The sequence below is a fragment of the Jaculus jaculus genome, chromosome 4 (assembly GCF_020740685.1).
Source record: "Jaculus jaculus isolate mJacJac1 chromosome 4, mJacJac1.mat.Y.cur, whole genome shotgun sequence".
In the NCBI taxonomy this organism is placed as follows: domain Eukaryota; kingdom Metazoa; phylum Chordata; class Mammalia; order Rodentia; family Dipodidae; genus Jaculus; species Jaculus jaculus.
The window spans coordinates 133,281,693-133,287,692 of NC_059105.1; positions in this window are offsets into that span (position 1 = coordinate 133,281,693).

The window sequence follows — 6,000 nt, forward strand, 5'->3', positions numbered from 1 at the left end:
GGTTTGATTCCCCGGGACCCATGTTAGCCAGATGCACAAGGGAGTGAACGCATCTAGAGTTCATTTGCCCTGGCTGGAGGCCCTGGTGCACCCATTCTCTCTCTCTCCCCTGCCTTTCTTTGTCAAATACATAATAAAATATTTTTAAAAATGGGCTGGAGAGATGGCTTAGCAGTTAAGGCATTTGCCTGCAAAGCCAAAGGAACCTGGTTCGATTTTCCAGGACCCGCATATGCCAGATGCATAAGGGGGTGCAAAAATCTGGAGTTCCTTTGCAGTGACTGGAGGCCCTGGCACACCCGTTCTCTCTCTGTGTGTCCCTATCTCAAATAAATAAAATATTAAGAAAAAAAGATTGTCCTCTGATTTCTACATATGCACACTGGCATCCCCTCCCCCACCAAATAAATAAATAAAAATCTTTAAAGTATCTAAACATACATCGTATTTGACTCACCAGTTTTACCTCTGCCTTAACTATTGAAGTAATAAATATGGATGAAAATCAATGACATAATCATTCAAGGGCACAAGGATGTATGAACAAGGTATTTATTGGACATTGCTAAGAATAACAGAAGAATGAAAACAATGCAAATGCCCATCAATATAGAACGTGTCAGCATAATGATATTGATACTACCCAGTCTTTCAAAAACAATGACACATGAGGCCAGTTATTATGGTGCAAATCTATAATACCCAGTATTTGGAAGACTGAGGCAAGAGGATCATTGAGTTCCATGCCTGACATACACAGTGAAACCTTTCCTCAAAATAAAATTGGGCTGGAGAGATGGGTTAGACATTAAGGCACCTGCCTGCAAAGCCTAAAGACCAGGATTCCATTCCCTAGTACCCACGCAATCCATATGTACAAGGTGGTGCGTGCATCTGAACCTCATCTGCTGTGGCTAAAGGCCCCGGAGCACCCATACTCACTCACTCACTCTCCGTATGTATCTCTCTGTATCAAATAACTAAATAAATAAAGTATCTTAAAAAACTAAAACCACTGAAGCAACAAGCAAAGATTGGGGTTGGAGAGATGGCTCAGCAGTTAAGGTACTTGCCTGCAAAGCCTAAGGACCGGAGTTCAATTCCCCAGTACCCACGTAAAGCCAGATGCACAAGGTGCTGCATGCATCTGAAGTTGATTTGCAGTGGCTAAGATGCCCTGGGATGCCCATTATTTCTCTGTCTATATCTACCTCTTTCTTTCTTTACTTATTTAAGACAGAGAGTGGGAGAGATAGAGAGTGAGTGAGAATGGGCGCACCAGGGCATCCAGCCACTGCAAATGAACTCCAGATGCATGCAACACCATGTGCATCTGGCTTATGTGGGTCCTGGAGAATCGAACCTGGGTCCTTAGGCTTCACAGGCAAATTCCTTAACCACTAAGCCATCTCTTCAGCCCTTAAAGTGCTTGCCTGTGAAGCCTAAGGACCCAGATCCCATGTAAGCCAGATGCACAAGGTGATGCATGCACAGGGTTGCACATGCACACAAGGTGGCTCATGCATCTGGAGTTCCATTACAGTGGCTAGAGGCTCTAGTGAACCAATTCTTTCTTTCTCTTTCTCTCTTTCATAAAAGCAGGCCAGTCTGTCAGGCTTGCCTAAAAAAAAAGCAAAGGGTGGTCTCCAGGTGGCAGCCGCTGGGAAGTGCTTCTCCTCACCCAGCCCTGCCTGAGCCAGCAAGAGCACTGGAAACTACTGTAAAGCAATTCACTCACCCCAGCTCTGCGAAATCAAAAGAGCATGAAGCTGACAACAGGGACCAGCTGGACAGCTCCAGAACGACTCCAGACAACGTTCCAAACCTCCCCTCCCTATAAGCCAACACCAGGAACACCAGTGAGGACTGTACCCAGAGCTCCCAGCCGTCCTTCTCACACGTCATCCAGATGAGCTGATCTGAAGGGCTGACCCATGTAACCAGCTGAGATGAGCCAAGATGAACACAACCCAATGAAGGTAAGATAGAAACTCACCCTAAAAAGTAACTGGGTTAGTTTACACTGGAGCAATACACCCAAACTGGATATATGGGGTTGAACTAGAAGTGCTAATTGTACCTTCCATATCAGGGCAGGTTGCTAAAAAAGAATCCCAAGGTCCCAAGGAGGAAGAGAATTCAAAACTCAGCCTGCTAAGACAGGAGTAGTTATTGAATGTTAGATCTGGTGTACAGTTAATAAAATTTCCCTTTGAAAAATAATTTGTGTTACGTTAACTTTTGTTACTTTTAAAAATTTATTTATTTTTGGTTTTTCGAGGTAGGGTCTCACACCAGTCCAGGCTGACCTGGAATTCACTCTGTTGTTTCAGGGTGGCCTTGAACTCACGGCGATCCTCCTACCTCTGCCTCCCAAAGGCGTGCACCACCACGCCCGGCCTACTTTTGTTACTTTTGATATTTCTTAATCTTCAGTGCCTTTTTTTAGGGTGTATGTGTGCAAAAGAGAGAGAGAGTGAGAAGCACAGAGAGAAAGGAGACAGAGAGAAAGAGAGAGAGAGATAATTGGTATGCCAAGGCCTTAGTCACTGCAATCGAACTCCAGACATTTGTGCCACTTAGTGGGCATGTGTGACCTTGTGCTTGCCTCAATTTTCTGCCTCTGGCTTATGTGGGATCTGGAGAGTCTTAGGCTTTGCAGGCAAGCAGCTTAACTGCTACGCTATCTCTCCAACCTTTCTTTTTTCTTTTATTCTTTTTTTTTTGGTTTTTCGAGGTAGGGTCTCACTAGCTCAGGCTGACCTCGAATTCCCTATGTAGTCTCAGGGTGGTCTCGAACTTATAGCGATCCTCCTACCTCTGCCTCCTGAGTGCTGGGATTAAAGGTGTGCACCATCATGCCTGGCTTTCTTTTTTTTTTTTTTTTTCCTTTTTTCTTTCTTTTCTTTTTTCTTTTTTTTTTTTTGAGGAGGATCTTTCCCAGGCTGACCTGGAGTCACTGAAGCCCTTGAGCTCAATAATCTTTCTAGAGCCAACACACCTAGCCCGAGGCTTAAAAAAAACTTCAATTATGCTATTATATTTCATACTGGCTATTTGTGTTTATGTAGCACTCAGTTGGATTTTAGGCTTGTTCACCCAGTTTGTTATTGAGACCTCTCTGCTACTCTTCCCACGTGATTGCTCTTGTGATCAGAGCATATGTGTGTTCTGGATCAGCAGAGTCCAGCAGGTCATACCCCTAAATACCTTCCTTTAACAAATGTTTAAGGATTAGCCAAAGTCAAAAGTTCCTTATCCTTTGCTAATACAATGTACTATGTGTTCACATATTAATGATTTTTTTTGCTATTCAATAAAAGTGCCAATGAGAGCTGGAGAGATGGCTTAGCACTTAAGATACTTGTCTGCAAAGCCTAAGGACTCATTTCCGACTCTCCAGATCCCACATTAACCAGATGCACAAAGGTGAGGCAATCACAAGGTTGCACATGCCCACTAGGTGGCACAAACATCTGGAGTTTGATTGCAGTGCCTGAAGCTCTGGCTATTCTCCCTCTCTCCTTTCTCTCTCTCTCTCTCTCTCTCTCTCTCTCTTATTCCCTCTCTCTGTTTCTCCCTCTCTCTCTCTAAAATAAATAAATAAATAAATAAATAAATAAATAAATAAATAAATAAATAAAGTATCAGTGAGTGCCTGTGTGCAGAGGAAGCCACAGTCACAGTGACATCAGGGCAGTGGTGACAGCAGATGCAGCAGGTGCACCAATGGCTTAAACATACTTCTCTTCAGTTTTGTTTTTCCTCAGGCTGCAGCTAGAGATAGCTAGCCCACCCCTTGGCTGGGTATACTAGTAGTTAGTTCTCCCACTTCTCAGGCTCTGTTCCTAGAAGCAGTTTGCCCACTTCCAGATAGGAAAGTTCCAGAAGTCAGGTTTTTGAATTCAGGGTGGTGCCCCACAAATAGGACACCCATGTACTATTCATGTGCTTTCCCTCTTCCCAATTTATTTTTTACATTCTCTCCATATTCTGGCCTCTTCATTTTCCATAACAACAATCTTTCACAGCTTCAACAACTTCTAAAATCTGTGGACCCTAACAGCATCCCAACTTTCTTCTCCCAGAGGCTTGTGCCACCTCCATCTTGTCCAAGTTAACACTAGTCCTCATTCTAAAACATTCTACACTCCTTCAGCGTCTATAAGTAAACAGAACACTTGTATTCTTCATACCAGCCTTGCTCCTGTACTTACCAGCAATTGTAAAATCCAAAAGGACCATTGTTAATTCACTACTAGGACATGTTCATAGCAGGCATAACCACCAGTTTGAGTCACTCATGCTGTTAATCTGTGACAATATAGAGGCCACATCTGGCACCTTGAGATCCTTACCCTGAACATACAACTTCTTACCTATATGTGTAAGAATAAAGCTGATAAACCGAAAATCTAGGCAATGAAATAACACAAGATGGAAAATCCCAATGTAGTAAAATAGGAAATACAGAAAAGGCAACGTAACTCCTCCAAAAATTACAAATCAAACAGTAATGACCTCCAGTGAGATGGGATTAGATGAAGTGGCAGACAGAGAAATCAAAAGAATGATTAGCCAGGGGTGGTGGCACATGTCTTTATTCCCAGCACTCAGCAAGCAACGGTAGAAGATCACTGTGAGTTTGAGGCCAGCCTAAAACTACATAGTGAATTCCAGGTCAGCCTGGACTAGAGTGAGACCCTGCCTCAAAAAATAATAATGATTATATGTATGATCAAATAAATGAAAGAAGAAATCAGGAGAATCAAAGGAAAACAAACTCCTGAAGGAATTCCACAAGAACAAAGGAAAACAACTTAATGAAATAAGGAGCTTGATACAGATGAGTAAGGAAATTTGAACACTGAAGAAAAAACAATTTGAAATACAGGAAATGAAAAGCACAGTAATTCAAAGTAAAAAAAACCCAAAAACAAAACCTGTAAAGGTCTCACCAATAGAATAGACCACGGAGAAGACAGAATATTTGACCTTGAAGACAAGATTGAGGATTTGGAACATTCCACCAAGGAGAAAAATAAATGAATAAGAACTTATGAGCAGCAATTTTGAGACATTTGGGATACCATGAAAATATGAAACCCAAGAATTCTGACCATAGAAGAAGGGGATGAATTCAATCTAAAGGCATATTTTCAACAAAATTATAGAAGAATATTTTTAAGATGTGAGAAAGAGATGCCAATACAAATTCAGGGGGCATTTAGGACACCAGACAAGATCAGAAAAGAACCTCTCCTTGTCATATTATTATTAAGTTACTAACTACACAGATCAAACAGAGTATAGCAAAAGCAGTAAGAGAGAACACCTAGTTACATACAAAGATAAATATCAGAACTGTTAGGTCAGGACGGGCTTCCCCAAAATGGAGTCACCAAAGACATACCAGGAAGTGTATCATTCACATTCTTCAAGGAACCACCCAGCCATTATCCCTGCCTTGCCTATAAATGCGCCCAGGTCTAGGTTTCCTTCCCCCTTATCTCCCAGGTCACCTGGCTACTGGTCTGCTGTCATACCCTGGCTATCTTAGATCTCCCCTAAAGAAACCTCTTTTTTTACTTCCCCCTTCCTCTTATTCCTCCAACTGATATAACCCGCTATTATGCAATCCCAAGTTGACTGCTCCTCTCTTGAGAGTCAGTCCTGGTGGCTCATGTCCCTCCCAAAGAATAAAAACTTCCATCTTTGCCTCAGAGTAGTCTCTGGGGTCCTTGGCCACTCCTGAACCTTACATCTGGTGTTCATGACTCAGAGGAGGCTTCCAGTTGCCCTCTTGGGTGGCCAGACCTCCTTTTTCCCTGACCAGACCACCGAGCTGCCATTCGACCCTCTGAAGGCTTTGGACCATTTCTGTCTGATACAGGCTCTCACACGCACCACAATTCGGCCTCACTGTTCTTCCCATCTTCCTTCTCGGTAAGTGTCCTTCTCAGGTTGGCCTGTCTCGGGTTTCACCTCTCCTTGTGGATG